Here is an 18613-nt window from a genome sequence, read left to right on the forward strand (position 1 = left end):
AAGCTCAAAGTGTTTCAAGAGGATGAAGGAATAATTACACCTACAGAGATGACCGTAACGCCATTTGACAGCCTGCAATACTTCCAACACAACACGAGGCAGTGAAAAGGTTAATCATGACAGAACACAATATACAAGGACACGTAGGTTTGGAAAGCTGCTAAATAACCTCAGGGAGCGCTACTGGATTCTGAACGGTCGGAAAGCTATACGGTCGGTTCTGTCCAAGTGCGTCATATGCAAGAGACACAGTGAAAGACAGCTCGAAGTTATTTCACCTCCACTTCCATCCAATCGAGTATGGGATGCTGCCATGTTCCAGATCGTTGGACTGGATTTAACTGGGCCCTTATATCTACAAGGTGGAATTAAAATGTGGATGTGCCTCTTTACTTGCTGGGAATGGTATCGTAAGTCTAGACAGAAGCATTCTTACAAGCACTCCGACAATTCGTGGCTCACAGAGGAAGATATTCTCTTATCCACAATGACAATGGGACGAACTTCACCGCGGCTTCTAATTTGCTTCGAACTCTGAACAGGGAAGATATACCGGTATCTAAGTACAGCACTGCTAGGAGCATTGAATGGAGTTATAATTCCCCTGGTGCGCCTTGCTGGGATGGATGGTGGGAGCGCTTGATACGCCCTCTCAAAGATTTATTGGGTAGGTCATGTCTTACCTACGAGGAGATAACTACATTATGTGACTGTGAGAGTTTGATGAATTCTCAACCCTTGTTCTGAACTAGTGCCTCTCTCCCCTTCTTTATTCCTGCAAGATATAAGGGAGGTTGGTGTTCCTGATATTGATACAATTTACACACAGAGCCTCAAAAGGAGGTTTGGTAACAGACAAACTTTGAAAAGGGATTTGAGGAAAAGATTCAGAAGTGAATATTTGGGGCAGTTGGTGTTAAATCCTTACACTGTAGCTGTGGGGGACGTTGTGTTGATGGGTGTGATAATGTCAAGCGTTTAGACTGGCCATTGGGATGCATAGTTGAAGTTATACCAGGTCAGGATGGTGTCGTCAGAACAGTGAAATTCAGAACTGGTCAGGGCGAGTTATTACGTTCAATATAAAGGATTTTTCTATTGGAAGTGTCTTCTGATGGCCCTATTGTGCTTCTAGAAACTATGATTCTTAAAGTGTACCAAAGGATGACAACAATGGCGATCCAGTTTTTACTCGAAGTGGTCGAGCGTTGAGAGTTCCTGACAGATTTGACATGTAAAGAAGAGCTTTGTATTTGTTGGCATTGTTGAGTAGCTTTCTGCTACTCAAGATAGGAGTATGTTACGTCAGACTTTGCTGTCGACATTGTCGGACATTTGGCGGTAGTTCCATCCGCTGAACAATTAAGAAAAAGAAAAACAATTTAATATAGTAATGCCTGCTGTGTTTGTAAAGTATGACGTGATGTAGGCTGTAAAAAGAATTATTTTTTCATTAAATTCAGTACAGACGAGCTTCGCCGTGGTGTATTTTAAAGAAAACTCAAAATGGTCCTATGGTATTATTTTTAACCCTATATAATACATTAGGTCAAGAAATCCGTCAGCTCCCGTTGGACATTTTCAAACGGCGTTAATGGTTGTTGGTAAAGCCATGGTACTCAATTGCCGAGTGCTATGAAGAGGACTGAAGTGGTCTACACTAATTTTGAGTGTTAATTCCTAGGTTTCTGTATCTTCAGAATGGGTATATACTACCACTGTATTAAATACAATGTAGGTATATCTAGTTATTTAAATGAGTTATGTAGAACTGGATTCATGGATGACATCATTTAACTTTATTTTTTATTTCTGTTGTTGTTGTTGCTGTTGTTGTCGTTGTTCTGATTTTATTAGAATGGCCACTACGCACTGAACAGGATGAGAGTCCTATGTCAGATGTTGATGACGATGCTTGTTGTTTAAAGGGACCTAATATCGAAGGTCATCGGCCCATGCCAGATGTTAACGGGATTCAAAGCCGAGATGGTCTGGCTGAGAGCGTGGACGGACAACAGCATCACTGCACCGCCGATGGACCTTTTTTTTTATTACAATATTACAATTAATTTGTGGTTACTTGCATATCTGACAATTTACTAGAATATAATTGTGTAGTTTTTACAGAGCATACATTTATAATGATACAGAAGTGTATCCATTGGCATGCAATATATTTTAAGGTGTATATAGTTCTGTCACAGCTAATGGTGGACCTGTTGAGGATCCAACCAGCTTTCGGGCTGAATACCCAACATACTGTCACTGTAGTAAGCTCGTTTAGTCTATATGGAGTATACCTGTAACCGTATATTTTAATGTATTATGACAAAGGATATTGCACTTGTTGTTTAATGATTCAAAGACTGTAGTGACGTAAGATGGTGATGGCCGCAAACTTTCGGCTTTATAAGCTGCTCATGGCCAGTCTATTTATATTACATTCTATATGCGCGTGCGTGTTTGGTAGTATCTAGAAGGCCATGGTACAATGATGGCGACTGTTTTTGTTGTAGTTTGTACAACATCCCGAAACTAATGGTTTGCTCCTCGATTAAAGAAAGCTTTACTTCTAAAGATTTATTTATTCTGTAGGAGGTGATTATCTGATCTTGAATGACAAGTAATATTGTAAATGCTAATAGAGTATTTATTGTAAACTGGATTAGCTATTTTGTGTCACATAACCTTTATTGTTTATGAAATGAATAGTTCAAGCCAAAATTACATACTGGTAAGCGACTGCAATGTTCGCCTAATAATTTCGTACGCGTGAAATGTATCCAGTGGTCCATAGGTACAGGATTTATGTGAAGGAAGAAATTACTTGAAATAGTCCTGTATAGTGGGCGCTGATCAAGGTAAGAACCACGGACGTTGAAGTAGAAAACCTGATAGGGTTCAGAGTTTGTAAAGGTATTGCGTTTTGCAAAGTATTTAGGAGTACGAAACTTGCCTGTGAGGCATTGTCCTAATGAAAATACTTGATTTTATGTGGAAGATGTTGACATTTGGGGTTTCAAGTGTGTTTACAAGTCTGTTGCTCCATATCCACATTTTGAATACAGTTTCATAATAGGAGGGGGGTGGGCGAGGAATTGAAATCGCAAAAGTGGCACATAGCCGGGTACTACTTCATCTCAGGTATTCAGTTGACATCGGAAGAATACATATAGTACTTGAACCGTTTCTTGAGCCCTAGTTCCAATTCAACACTATGGAGCTCAGGGCTCAAGAAAAGGTTCACGTACTATACAGTGGGCAGGCAAGTTGTAATTAACAGCATAGAAACCATTGTAAAATACCGGAAGGCTGTAGTATATATTAAAGAAGAAAATTGCAAGCAAGAGACATAAAGGGACTAGAACACCTGTGACTAAATGGTAATTGAGCCCAGTTTGCTTATTTTCATGGTTCCATTGTATCATTTAGGTAACAAGTGGGACCGGTAGTAAAATAGGCCTACATTGTAACCATTCAATCTAGACATGGATACTCAGGTCACCAGTGCATGTACCGTATAGACCTACATCAGCTGAAAAATTAAGAAGTGATTGAAAGTACCTGTCATAAGAATATTTTGTAATTTACATAGTAGATTTACTTGTTACGGCAAGCCTTACATTTTAGTATTTTTTGTAAGCAGAATAATATCCATCTTAGGTCATTACTGTACAAACATTAAATTTTCACATTAGGCAGTTGCATTCTTGTGATCTGCTTTTAAAATTGATCTTCAGTTATAATTGTCTCCTGTTCAAAACTGTTTCACCATTCAGCACTTCAGATTTATTCAGACTTTTTATCCACCAGCAGTGTCCTCTTGACTGTTTCAAGTATGTTTCATTCCCCTCATTGATGCTAGGTATAAGTGAACATGAAGCTGTTTTTGTCAGAGTTAAAAATTAATGTGTTAGAAACCAATGTTGTAAAAGTAGCACTATTAGACAATATCATATGGCTGATAAGAGGAGAATGGAGAAATTTATTTAAAAAAACAATTATGATCAGTGGAAAGTAGTAAACAAAAATATAAACAGCCTATGGAATGGGTTTAAAGCAATTGTTGAGAAGTGTGAAACACCTATAAACACCTCACCTTTAAAAGTGGTAAGGAAGAGTAAGGATGCATTATAACAAGGAAAATAAAGAGATTAAGAAGGAAGTGCAGACTAGAAAGAAATGAGTAGTCCAGTTACAAACATGGCCACCTCCATTTCTTAAAATTTTTCAGGAGAGGCAAAAAACTGTTTAATACATTTCCTACTAACCTTTTGAGTTAATTTTTTGAATGCAGATTCTCAGCAATATCAGAAACATATTTACATAAATATTTTTATATGATATTCCATAGTTAAGTAGAAAATCACTGTTGAAATATGGAGTTGGCCAAGTTTGTAAGTAACCAATGGAGCTGGCCACCTTTGTAACTGAACTCCACGCCTAATGCACTGATTTAACATAGTAAAATGGTCAGTAATTCTAAAATTTATGACAGATGCATTCAACAAACATGTAATATGTAAAATTGTCAATTTTAATGAAGAAAATGCGATTATTTTATAAGTGAGACAAATATAAGAAAGTTGATCTTTCATACATTTTATGATAGTTTTCAGTTTTTTGAAACTTCACAAATCACTTCAACAACTTCAAAATCACCCTCAGTATTCTGAATGAGACATTCACAACAATCAGCCTCTGCAGGTACCTCTGGCTTGGTGTCATTTTCGTCAATAATCTTTTGAAACCATTTCAGTTTCTCATGTTTGTTCCACTCCTCTTCATAGTGTTTCTGAAGCAATTTTCTCACATCTTGTATCTTCAATGGCTTTACTCTGATGCCAGGAACTAGTTCTGTAGGATTTATATCTTTCGGTCGTTTACCTTTTACCTTTACCGTTTATCTTTTTTTCGTAACTGACAAAGACTGCGCAATCACAAAATTATGATTGAGTTCCCCACTAACAGTAATCGAGTTTGACATCCTTGTTAGCACAAGTCTTTTAATTTGTGAAATTTTAAAGTGAAGTGCTCCAGAATCTTTCACACACGTTTTAGCTTCAGCTTTCCAATCAAGATTATTCCAGTGGGTTTTCAGGAGCTTTACCATTCCATGTTTCCTAAAAACATCGTGGTAGTCTTGTAGTTGAACAATTGTACCCACTTTCTTTAAATCTCTTACAATTGTTCCAAAAACTCTATCGCTCGGCATGTAAGAATGGCCAGTGATATTTTTCTCCGTATCACAAAGTAGCCTTTTGATGTATAATTACCTAATTCCTTTTACGGTACAATAAAACTATTAACAACAGATAAAAATTTCTAGTACAGCAATCGTTCATATCACACAATATCAACAACCACTGTTTACTTCCAGTTCCCACAAAAATCTGTGCCAGTCACGTGATTAAATTGAAACTTATGATTGGTCGACGTGGAATTGGTCGATTTTGTTACCAATGCCTTAAGGAGTTGGACGTTTATGTAACTTAGGTTGATTTTATAATGCTAAATTAACACTGTTATGGCCGATTTTGATACGAAATAATCTCGTAATGAGATTCCCCATATTCTTTACTGTATGAATCGGCAATAACCCCGATTTTTTAAAAAATGGAGTTGGCCATGTTTGTAACTAGGCTACTCTTAATAGAGTTAGGAATAGTTGTGGAACTAAGGAGAGGGGGAGCTCACTAGGATATTGAATTCAGTGAAAAAAATCAGCTAAGGATAATATGATGGCAAACATAATTGGCAGCTATATGAATTTTTTTGGACCAAGTGATTTTGTCATGTGTTCAGAGGCGCGCAGCTGAGAGCTTGCATTCGGGAGATAGTGAGTTCAAACCCCACTGTCAGCAGCCCTGAAGATGGTTTTCTGTGGTTTCCCATTTTCACACCAGGCAAATGCTTAGGTTGTACCTTAAGGCCACGGCTATTTCCGTCCCAGTCCTAACTCTTTCCTATCCCATCGTTGTCGTAAGACCTATCTGTGTTGGTATGACATGGTAATTTTAAAAAATAGAAAAATTAGGGTGCAATGGAAGGACATGTAGCCTATATATACTTTAAGGCAGAAGGTTCCAGAAAGGATATCCCAGGGATTATTATTGAACAAGGGAAGTGTATATGAGAGGACAAAGAGAAGGCAGAAGTAGGCCTATTCAGTCAGCAATATGTAAAGGTAGTTGGGTATAAAGGTAATGTCCTAATAGAGAAGGCGACTAATACCGGCAAAATACTGAAATTGACCTGCTATGATAAGACGTTTATAAAACTAAACAAAGGTTGAACGCTAGAAAGGTAGCTGAAATACTTGTTTGTTTAACCTAATGTTTGAATGAAGGAGGGATACCAGATGAATAGAGAGTTGTAATTGTAGCCCTAGTGTACTAGGGAAAGGGTGACATACTTAAAGCAGGTAGGCTAATTATTGGCCAGTCAGCTTGACTTGTATTCTCTGGGAAGCATTCTTCCTGATTAGGCTATATTAGACACATTTGCAAAATTACTAACTGGTTTGATAGAAAGCAGTTTGGGTTTAGGAAAGGTTATTCCGGTGATCCTCAACTTGTAGGATTCCAGTGAGATATAAGCCTAGCAGATATTTTAGAATCAGGGGGCCAAATGGACTGTATTGCTATTGACCTATCCAAGGTTTTTGATAGGGTAGATGATGGGAGATTACTGATAAAAATGAGGGCTTTTGGACTGGACGAAAGAGTGGTTGAATGGGTGGCTATGTTTCTAGAAAATAGAATTCAGAGAATTACAGTAAGTGAAGTGTTATCTGATCCTTTAATGATTAAGAGGCAGTTTTGTAGGGCAGTATTAGTGGACCTTTATGTTTTCTTATATGTATAAATGACATGAATAAAGATCTTAAATCACAGATAAGGCTATTTGCAGATGATGTTATACTTTATAGAGTTGTAAATGAGGTGCAGGATTGTGAGCGACTGCGGGGGTCTTAAACAATGTTGTGAGATGGACAGCAGACTATTGTATGAATGTAAATGAGATGAAGAGTCAAGTTGCAAGTTTCACCAAGAGGAAAAGCTCTCTCATTTTTAATTATTGTGTTGATGGGGTGATATTACCTCATTGGGAACACTGTAAGTACCTAGGTGTTAATATGTGGGTGTTAATTGTATGAACAAGGTTGTTAAGAAAGATTACAGATCGCTTCACATGGTAATGAGAGTATTTAGGGGTTGTGGTAGGATGTAAAGGAAAGAGCGTATTAGTCTCTGGTAAGACCACAGTTAATGTAGGCCTACAGCTCCAGTGGATGGGACTCTCACCAGGACTACTTGATAAGAGAACTAGTAAAAATTCAAAGGAAAGCAGCACAATATGCTCTGGGTGATTTCTGACAAAGTGGTAGTGTTATGAAAATATTGCAAGCTTTGGGCTGGGAAGACTTGGGAGTAAGGAGATGAGATGCTGGACTATGTGGTATGTATTGCATATTGTACACGTCATTTTGGGTCTGTATTGTCAGAGTATTACTTGAAAATTATATGACAGATACCTTCAGGTTCCACCTATTCTAATTCAATACAACTTGTAATCTTATAGATTACATATACTTTATTTTCTTTATATTAAAGCACGGGACATGTTTCGTATTGTATGTGAGACATCTTCAACCATAAGAGATAATGAAGATTAAAATGCGACAAGACTGGCTGTTGAGAATATTCCTACTATATATTTTGAATTTAATTTTCTTGTGAAGTTTTTTCCATCCATTAAATATACATTTTAATCTAAAACACTTAAACATTTTCACACCAGGCAAATTCCGGGGCTGTACCTTAATTAAGACCACAGCCGCTTCCTTCCCACTCATATCCCTTTCCTATCCCATCGTCGCCATAAGACCTATCTATGTCGGTGTGACGTAAAGCAGAAAAAAAAAAAAACTTCAACAAACTCAGTTCTTCTGTTAGAAACGGGACTAGATTTTATGTAAAATTTGGCTTTTTTTTGTAAACAACTCTTCAATATTTAGTGATTATGCAAACTGTTGTTTCATGCTGTAGCCTTATTTCAAACTGTACGTAAGAGGGCACTTCTCAAGGTGTATTGTGAACGAAGACGGACGTAGTATACCATTTCAAAAATCTCAGATGTGCGGTATTCAAATTTATTTATAAGTCCCTCTCTTCCTCCCCACAGCTGACTACCTTAAGTGACTTGCTGCCAATGAGACAAACAGCAGGGGCCATTAAAAAGCAAAGTCACCTCCGTACAGACCATGAAGGCCCTTGGAGGAGTGGAAGGTAAAGGCTTCCACCATTGTTAACCTTGGCACGTGATGGGGTAGAGTGGTTAGCTCTATGCCCGGCCGCCTTTGCGCCCTGGAATTAACCTGGTACTCATTTTTTGTGTAGGCTGAGTGAACCTCAGGGCTATATGCACCTCAGGAAGTGGAAATCTCTTTTCTTAAATTTCACGACTTCATGACTAGGTGATATATATGTTGATTCCCGTAGGGAATCTGAAATATTTGTTCCGAATGAGTAAATTTATAATACCAATATAAATGGTCCGTTATTGGACATTATACATTTTCCAGCTACCGGTAACTCATTCCTGGTTCCCAGCGTTTTGCCCCTGTGTGCTTGGCTGGGCTCATTAGTTGGTACCTAGCACACCTACCAGGACGCATGGCTAGTGCATACCGTGGAGGCCACTGTGTAGGTTAATTGTAGCCACCGGCAGTGCCAATGCACTATGAGAGATTTTGTCTCATTACCAAAAATTGATGCCTGCTTGGCTATCAGATGATATATATGTTGATTCCCATGGGGAATCTGGAATATTTGTCCTGAATGAGTAAATTTATAATACCAATATAAATGGTCCGTTATTGGACATTATAAATTTTCCAGCTAACTCATTCCTGGTTGCCAGCGTTTCGCCCTCGTGTGCTAGGCTGGGCTCATCAGTTGGTACCTAGCACACCTACCAAGACGCATGGCTAGTGCATACCGTGGAGGCCATTGTGTAGGTTAATTGTAGCCACTGGCAGTGCCAATGCACTATGAGAGACTTTGTCTCATTACCAAAAATTGATGCCTGCCTGGCCATCAGATGATATATATGTTGATTCCCATGGGGAATCTGGAATATTTGTTCCAAATGAGTAAATTTATAATACCAATATAAATGGTCTGTTATTGAACATTATAAATTTTCCAGCTAACTCATTCCAGCTACAATTAACCTACGCAGTGGCCTCCACTGTATGCACTAGCCATGCGTCTTGGTAGGTGTGGTAGGTACCGACTGATGAGTCCAGCCTAGCACACGGGGCGAAACGCTGGCAACCAGGAATGAGTTAGCTGGAAAATTTATAATGTCCAATAACGGACCATTTATATTGGTATTATTCCTGTTGGGGATTCGAACCCACGTCCTCCCGGGTGAACCGAGCACGCCTTTACCGCCTCGGCCAGGCAGCCAGGGGCCAGTAAGTATGGCAATAAAAATACACACTTTTATTCCCTTTTTATTTTAATTGAGTCAACACTGGAAAGTCTGGCTTCCTTCTTAACAAGTTTTCTGACCGAGCTTGATAGCAGCAGTCGCTTAAGTGCGGCCAGTATCCAGTATTCGGGAGATAGTGGGTTCGAACCCTACTGTCGGCAGCCCTGAAGATGGTTTTCCCTGGTTTCCAATTTTCACACCAGGCAAATTAATTAAGGCCACAGCTGCTTCCTTTCCACTCCTAGCCATTTCCTCTCCCATCGTCGCCATAAGAACTATCTGTGTCGGTGCGACATAAAGCAACTTGTAAACAAAGGTTCAATTTCTTCCAATGTTGCTGTCACAGAACTGTAGATGTGTAGCTTTGTTGATGTTGAGTGAGTTCTTTGTATGATAAGAACTGATGAAAAAATAATTTTCATTTAAAAGCTTCTAGTAGGGTAGCTGTCTCAATAGTATTGATGTCACACCATCTTCACTCGCACTCTGTTTTTCTCTGCCTGGTACGCTGATGGCCGATGGTTTTACATGGCTGCCATTATAATGAATGTATAGTGCACTAACTGTGGGTGGATGTACATTACTGAGAGTCATGATGCCTCCAGGGATGCTGTAGGCCCCTCTAATGGCCCTCGTGAAAATGGGAAACCATCTTCAAAGCTGCCAACAGTGGGATTTGAACTTGTGATTTTCCATTTTCACACCAGGCAAATACTCAGGTTGTACCTAATTAAGGTATAGCCGCTACCTTCCCAGTCCTAGCCGTTCCCCATCTTTGCGTTGCCAAATACCTTCTGATGTTTTAATGCAATGTTAAACCACAGTTCGGTTAGGTTGCACAGTGACGTCTTATTAGTAGAGACTGGATGTTAGGTAGAATGTCTACAGTATATTTTTACAAATATAATACAAACCATTTAATAAATGGTAAGTTTATTTCAGGATCATGGGGTTGTATATAGCATAAATAATTTTGTCTGTATATTTTAATGTAGGACCTATACTGCCTATAGATGCTTATTTGCCACTTTTTATGATATTAACCTTGCATTTTCTTGAAAACAGGTAACATGTGATTTTAATTTCAAAATGATGAGACACTGCAAAATTGGGACTGCCCTGTTCTTGAAGGTCAGGTTGCACCATTACTATTTGAAGGGAGAGTCGGATGTTGTTGACTTTAAATCTCTCGTAGTGAAAGGAGTACTTGGGCAGCATTTGTGTCTTTCACTAGTTATTGTTGGAAAGAATGGAAAGGGTTTTTAATAACATGTATTCTTAAAAATCACCATTAAAATTCAAAGGGATGGTTGGGTGTCTTTGACTTTTAATGCGTCTTAGAGAATGAGGTATTTGGTCCAACCTGAATGGTAATTGTACTGGTCTTCGGTTCAGAGGGTCCCGGGTTCGATTCTCGGCTGGGTCGAGGATTTTAATCGTTTCTGATTAATATTCTTAGATCGGGGACTGGGTGTTTGTGTCCGTCCGAACACTCCTCTTCATATTCACACAACGCACTACACTACCAACGACCGCAGAAACACGCAATAGTGATTACATCCCTCCATATAGGGTTGCGTCAGGAAGGGCATCCGGCCGTAAAACAGGACCAAATCCTCATGTGCGACGCAGTTCGCACCCGCGACCCCACACCTCGACCCCACAGGTGTGGGAAACACAGTGTGAAAAGAAAAAGAAAGAGGTTTTCCCTACTAGAAAGAATGGACGAGGTTTTAAAGAACTTGTATTCTTGTGAATTTTTGGCAAAAAGAGGTAAAAAAGTTTCCTCACATGAAAACAGGAAGGAAGATAGGCCTCCCTCAAACAATGTACAGGTTACAGTAGGTGTAAAAGAGCGAGGGGAAGGAAAGGGGGTAATGGTAGAAGACATGTGGTCTAATGTTCTAAGGGGAAGAAGATTGCAGGCTAAGGGTTCTATTCAGGATCAGAATTCAGGACAGGTGTCTGTGGGAAATCGGTATGAGTCACTCCAGGTAGAACAACAGAGGGAAGATGAGGAACTGGGAACTGTTGCTGAGATGTGTGGAAGTAGGAGGAAGGGAAAAGGTAGGAAAGGGAAATGTAGAGTAGAGTATAGGAAAAGACAGGTGGTGGAACAGGGTCATGGGAAGGAGAAAAGGGAGGAGGAAGTAGCTTCTGCAGCTATCAGGAAAGATAGGGCTGACCAGGAGGGGAGGGGATCAAATGAGGTGGGTAGGGTTGATGCTCTGGTCATGGGGAATTCCATCATTAGACATGTGGGGAAAATGTGTGGAGGAAAGGGAACCAGGGTAGAGTGTTATCCAGGAATTAAGTTGAGGCAGATGTTGAGGAAAGTAGAAGAGAGGGATGAGGGGAAGGAGAAGGTGGTAGTGTTTCACATTGGTACCAACAAAGTAAGGCAAGCCGGTATAAGTACCAACATAGTTGGAGATGTGTGGGATCTGATAAATGCAGCACGGGTGAGGTTTAAGGAAGCGGAGATTATCAGTGGAGTACTGTGTAGGAGGGATACTGACTGGAGGGTGATTGGGGATTTAAATGAGACTATGGAGTGGGTATGTGGGAAACTGTGATTGAAATTTCTAGATCCTAATGGGTGGGTACGAGATAGGGATCTGCGCTCATATGGCCTTCACTTAAACCGCAGTGGTACGTATAAGCCAGGAAATTTGTTTGGAAGGGGAATAGGGAGGTACATTCAGGGAAATGGGGTGGTCTAGGGAGCGACGATATACCGAGCTCGATAGCTGCAGTCGCTTAATTGCGGCCAGTATCCAGTATTCGGTAGATAGTGGGTTCGAACCCCACTATCGGCAGCCCTGAAGATGGTTTTCCGTGGTTTCCCATTTTCACACCAGGCATATGCTGGGGCTGTACCTTAATTAAGGCCACGGCCGCTTCCTTCCAACTCCTAGGCCGCTCCTATCCCATCGTCGCCATAAGACCTATCTGTGTCGGTGCGACGTAAAGCCCCTAGCAAGAAAAGGAAAGAAGTACCTTAATTAAGGCCACGGCCGCTTCCTTCCCAGTCCTAGCCCTTTCCTGTCCTATCGTCACCATAAGACCTATCTGTGTCGGTGTGACGTAAAGCCAATAGCAAAAAAAGGGAGCGACGATAAGGGTACAAAGATCTGGAAGTCAAGTAGGGATGACATAAAAATGTTAGTGTTGAACTGTAGAAGTATTGTAAAGAAAGGAATAGAATTAAGTGATTTAATAGATATATATTTACCAGATATTGTAATAGGAGTTGAATCATGGCTGAGAAATGATATAATGGATGCAGAAATTTTCTCACGGAACTGGAATGTGTATCGTAGAGATAGGATAGGAATGGTGGGAGGGGGAGTATTCATTCGGGTGGAAGAAGAATTTGTAAGCTACAAAAAAGTTAAAGATGACAAACATGAAATTCTGGGTGTAAGGCTCATTTCTAAAGATAATAGGCAACTTGATATATTTGGAGTGTACAGACCGGGAAAGGGTAGCGCTGACATGGATTCAGGATTATTTGATAAGATAATCAGCTATATGAGACGACATGGAAAGGAATGTGATTGTAGCGGGAGATCTGAATTTACCAGATGTCAATTGGGAAGGAAATGCGAATGACAGGAAGCATGACCAACAAATGGCAAATAAGCTAATATGGGAAGGACAGCTGAGTCAGTGATGAAACCAAGTAGAGGGAAAATTATCCTGGATGAGCTCTATAGAGAAACCGAAGTAATAGATGGTATTACTGATCATGAAGCAGTTTTTGTCGTAGTTAATAATAAATGTGATAGAAAGGAAAGTCTTAAAATTAGAACTATTAGGCAGTACCATATGGCTGATAAAGCAGGCATGAGGCGGTTTTGAAAAGGTAACTATTATCGGTGGAAAACGGTAAATAAAAATGTAAGCAGATTCTGGGATGGGTTTAAAGCAATTGTTGAGGAATGTGAAAACAAGTTTGTACCTTTACAGGTGGCAAGGAATGGTAAAGACCCACTTTATTATAATAGAGAAGTAAAGAGACTAAGAATGAGTTGCAGATTAGAAAGAAATAGAGTTAGAAATGGCTGTGAAAGTAAGGAGAAATTGAAGGAACTTGCTAGGAAATTGAATCTAGCAAAGAAGGCAGCTAAGGATAACATGATGGCAAGCATAATTGGCAGTCATACAAATTTTTGTGAAAATTGGAAGTGTATGTATAGGTACTTTAAGGCAGAGACAGGTTCCAAAAGGACATTGCAGGAATAATTAATGAACAAGGGGAGTGTGTATGTGAGGATCTTCAAAAGGCAGAAGTATTTAGTCAGCAGTATGTAAAGATTGTTGGTTACGAAGGTAATGTCCAGATAGAGGAGGAGACTAATGCTAAAGAAGTATTAAAATTTACATATGATAACAATGACATTTACAATAACATAAAAAAGTTGAAAACTAGGAAAGCGGCTGGAATTGATAAGATTTCTGGGGATATACTAAAAATAATGGGTTGGAATATATTACCATATCTGAAGTATTTATTTGATTATTGTTTGGTTGAAGGAGCTATACCAAATGAATGGAGAGTTGTTATAGTAGCCCCTGTGTATAAAGGAAAGGGTGATAAGACATAAAGCTGAAAATTACAGGCCAGTAAGTTTGACATGTGTTGCATGTAAGCTTTGGGAAGGCATTATTTCTGATTTTATTAGACATGTTTGCAAAATTAATAACTGGTTCAATAGAAGGCAGTTCGGTTTTAGGAAAGGTTATTCCACTGAAGCTCATCTTGTAGTATTCCACCAAGGTATAGCAGATATCTTGGATTCAGGAGGCCAAATGGACTGTATCGCGATTGATGTCTAAAGCATTTGATAGGGTGGATCATGGGAGACTACTGGCAAAAATGAGTGCAATTGGACTAGACAAAAGAGTGACTGAATGGGTTGCTATATTTCTAAAAAGTAGATCTCAGAGAATTAGAGTAGGTGAAGCTTTATTTGACGCTGTAATAATTAAGAGTGGAATTTCTCAAGGCAGTATTATTGGACCTTTATGTTTTCTTATACAGTCGAACATCCCTTCTGCGGACACCATCGGTTCCGAGGAAAAATGTCCGTTACGAGAGGTGTCCGCTAAAACAAGTTTGTAGAAATAATCGAACATTTTAACGGTAATGAACATCCACCTTAAATGTAAGCATACATATATTCATTTTTATTATGCTAAGTCATTTCTGTGTTAGTATTTCATAGTGAGTTATTATAAGTGATTTACAAACATTACAGCTTCGTGAAATAATTGTGAAGCTTCGTCTGTGTAAATTTAGCACATGTTTTGTTTAACTGGGATATTCTCAAAAACTCTTTTAAAATTTCAGTTCTATTCTTCACAATAATATTTATTTGATTTTTCCCGCAATTGAATTTTTCGACAAGCTTTCTCATTGAAGGTCCCTTGTCACTTTCTATTATTACATTTCTTCTTGCCTCGAGATCTAAACACGATCGTCCCTTGTTACTCATGTTTAACAGACAACTGAAATGCTATGGTTACCGAGCTCAATAGCTGCAGTTGCTTAAGTGCGGCCAGTATCCAGTAATCGGGAGATAGTGGGTTCGAGCCCCACTGTCGGCAGCCCTGAAGATGGTTTTCCGTGGTTTCCCATTTTCACACCAGGCAAATGCCGAGGCTGTACCTTAATTAAGGCCACGGCCGCTTCCTTCCAATTCCTAAGCCTTCCCTACCCCATCGTCGCCATAAGACATATCTGTGTCAGTGCGACGTAAAGCAAAAAGAAAAAAAAAAAAGAAAGAAATGCTACGGTGGGTACTGTATTTCTGTCTCACTAATTAGTGCCTGTACTGTCTTTTCCTTCTCAAGTTGACTACCTGAGCTCGACCTAATCAGCCACAATCCGAGTTAAGAATAGAATGATGCAAAGAGGGAAAAAAATACCTAGGTATAACTTGTGAGTCAACAGTCTCTGGCAGCATTTCTGGGCAATTAGAATTCTCGGAATAGGCCTATACACCACTAGGTAGAAGTGCATTCCGATGTACCTTCTCTCCCCTTGCATTTGAAATAGTACAAGCATTCAAAAGGGATTTCCTTATGTCTAAAGAATGGTTTTAAAAGAAAGGATGACGTGGTCCGGCATAATAAATTGTCCTGTAATGTGTAAAGTGTCCGTTTAAGTCAAGTCGACGGGACAAATGGCGATGTCCGCTGTCCGGTGTTCGAGGTGTCCGCTTAAGTGAGGCCCATTTAACACTTTTCTCATGTAAAATAAAATCGGTTCCGTGGAAAGTTGTCCGTATAGGGAGGTGTCCGCTGAATACGGGTGTCTGTTAGGGCAGGTTCGACTGTATATATAAAAAATGTGAGTGAAGAAGTGGAATCAGAGGTAAGGCTTTTTGCGGATGATGTTATTCTGTATAGAGTAATAAATAAGTTACAAGATTGTGAGCAACTGCAGCATGATCTCTATAATGTTGTGAGATGGACAGCAGGCAATGGTATGTTGATAAACGGTGTTAAGTCAGGTTGCGAGTTTCACAAATAGGAAAGTCCTCTCAGTTTTAATTACTGTGTTGATGGGGTGAAAGTTCCTTTTGGGGATCATTGTAAGTAAATATCTTCATTGGGGTAATCACATAAATATGATTATAAATAAAGGGCACATGGTTATGAGGGTATTTAGGGGTTGTAGTAAGGATGTAAAGGAGAGGGCATATAAGTCTCTGGTAAGATCCCAACTAGAGTATGGTTCAGTATGGTTGCAGTGTATGGGACCCTCACCAGGATTACTTGATTCAAGAACTGGAAAAAATCCAACAAAAAGCAGCTCCATTTGTTCTGGGTGATTTCCAACAAAAGAGCAGCGTTACAAAAATGTTGCAAAGTTTGGGCTGGGAAGACTTGGGAGAAAGGAGACGAGCTGCTCGACTAAGTGGTATGTTGTAACTGTCTAATCTACGTACGGTCACTGACATCAACAAGAGCATATTTATTCAACAGCATTCACCGAGGTCAAATGAAAACAAGCATTTAAATTTGATGAAGACCAACATTCAACCTGTCACAATTTCAATTATCAAATTGACGAGATTTTTGAATCTTTATAGACTCTTATCCTCAAGGGATAAAAAACTTTCTTACCAGATCTCATTGCAAAGAAAATCTTCAAATTTAGCTCTTAAGATTGATTTTCACGTCTTCTAAGATTTTAGACATGCTGCTTGTTTCAAATATTTTAGAACAACTCATTCTTCCACAATTTTAATGTATCTCGCCTATTAAGCCCATGTTATTAAGGCATGTCTCCAAAGATTCTGTATTTTATGATATTCTAGTAGAGTAAGTATTAGTTTGTGAAAAATTGTTTAATAGTTCTTAAGTCATTATTTATGAACATAACCATTCTTTGAGATTCAGATTTGGCTGATGATGCTCTGTAAGGGAGCGAAACATGCCCCACATATAACTTTCTAATTAATGAAGATATTTTTAAATGTGACAACATTATAAAGTATAGAACAGGTGGATCATAATAAAACTTTGTGATTGTAAATTAAGTGGTATGTTCCTAGCTGTCAGCGGAGAGATGACTTGGAATGACATGAGTAGACAAATAAGTTTGAGTGGCATCTTTAAAAGTAGGAAAGATCACAATATCAAGATAAAGTTGGAATTCAAGAGGACAAATTGGGGCAAATATTCATTTTCAGGAAGGGGCGTGAGGGATTGGAATAACTTACCAAGGGAGATGTTCAATAAATTTCCAATTTCTTTTAAATCATTTAAGAAAAGGCTAGGAAAACAACAGATAGGGAATCTGCCACCTGGGCGACTGCTCTAAATGCAGATCAGTATTGATTGATTGATTGTTCCAAGTGCAGATTCTTATGGCTGGTTCATTGGAAACGGTGGATAACGTTCAACCCTCTAAAGTATATCTGCTTGCATATGTGAACAATTACAGAACACACAAATTTCAACTGTGGTGCAATTGTTTACTTCTATACTGAATGTGTTATGGCTGGATGAGTTAAATATCAGAATATTCTTCTGTTTACTTTTGATGCTGCTCCCTACGTGAAATAAATGCTGTTGAGGTACTTGAAGTGGTGTTCTCCAACATGCTTCATATTACGTGCCTCAGTCATACGCTTCACGGGGTATTCCCAGTTGTAGACATTTTAATTTCCTATGGCTGTGAGGTATTTTTAAAATTTCTGCCCAAGATTCAGTTGTTTAAAGAAGATTCCCCTGAACTAGCCTCTGCAACGAGTATTGACTGGATATCTGCATCTCTGTATTAAGCCACCAATTCTAACAAGGTCCCGAATATTGTTAACAATCACTGTTGTTGTTGTTGCCAACTATTCTGTACTGCTGGGTGCAGTCACATGTTTTCAGGATAGAATAAAAGACTGGTAGATACCCTGGATCTCGTGGATGATGGTGTGAAGAAAATTTGTATGTTTCCAGACGCTGAAGGCCAAATTGAATGAAAGAAAAGTGAGGGTGTTCTTGCTGATAGCATTGACTTTCAGCAGTCAGGAATTACTCTTTGAGTCAAAATTTTTCAACTTATTTTAATCCATATACTGTAGAATAATGTCAGTAGTAGTGGAATGATTGTTCTTCATAGTGATATAATAGTGATATATAAAAGCAGGATGAAACGTACATAGGACTGCTGAAGTAACCGTGAAGTTAATTGTTCTGCACAGGGCTCTTTACAGACCTTTCATTAGAGTTGTCTTGTGTTCTAACTAGTGTACATTCTGAGAATTCTAGTTGTCTGGGAATGCCACCAGTGACTGCTAAATCACAAGTTCCGAAGAGATTTTCCAGCATATCTTGCATCATTGTATTCATAACTCAGATTGTCGCTGAAAAGGTCGAGGTCAGGTTGTTCGGTTAAACTTGACAAGGCAGAGACGTTCATGTGCTGATTGTTGAGGCAGAAATACCACAGCATTTCAATCGCCCAGTAAACATGAGTACGAGGAATGAGCGTGTTTCGATCTCGAGACAAGAAAAAATGAAGTGCGAAAGGACTTCAAGTGAGAAAAGCTCCCTGAAAAATAAAGCTGCAGGAAAACACAATTGTGAACAATAGAATGAT

General features: G+C 39.1%; 1 protein-coding gene across 4 annotated transcripts in view; it reads left to right on the top strand.

Annotated features, from left to right (window-relative positions):
• Positions 1–2489: 2489 nt before the first annotated feature.
• The window catches only part of cmb (combover), a 522232-nt gene continuing 506108 nt past the window's right edge, over positions 2490–18613 (top strand). For 2 of the 4 annotated variants that reach the window (XM_067139689.2, XM_067139693.2), the window contains exon 1: positions 2502–2861. The gene's annotated coding sequence lies outside the window, so the exon portion shown is untranslated. Of the gene's footprint in view, positions 2862–18613 lie in introns of all 4 variants that reach the window. The other 2 variants (XM_067139692.2, XM_067139691.2) reach the window with 2 other exon arrangements.

Source organism: Anabrus simplex, chromosome 2 (assembly GCF_040414725.1).
Source record: "Anabrus simplex isolate iqAnaSimp1 chromosome 2, ASM4041472v1, whole genome shotgun sequence".
NCBI lineage: Eukaryota > Metazoa > Arthropoda > Insecta > Orthoptera > Tettigoniidae > Anabrus > Anabrus simplex.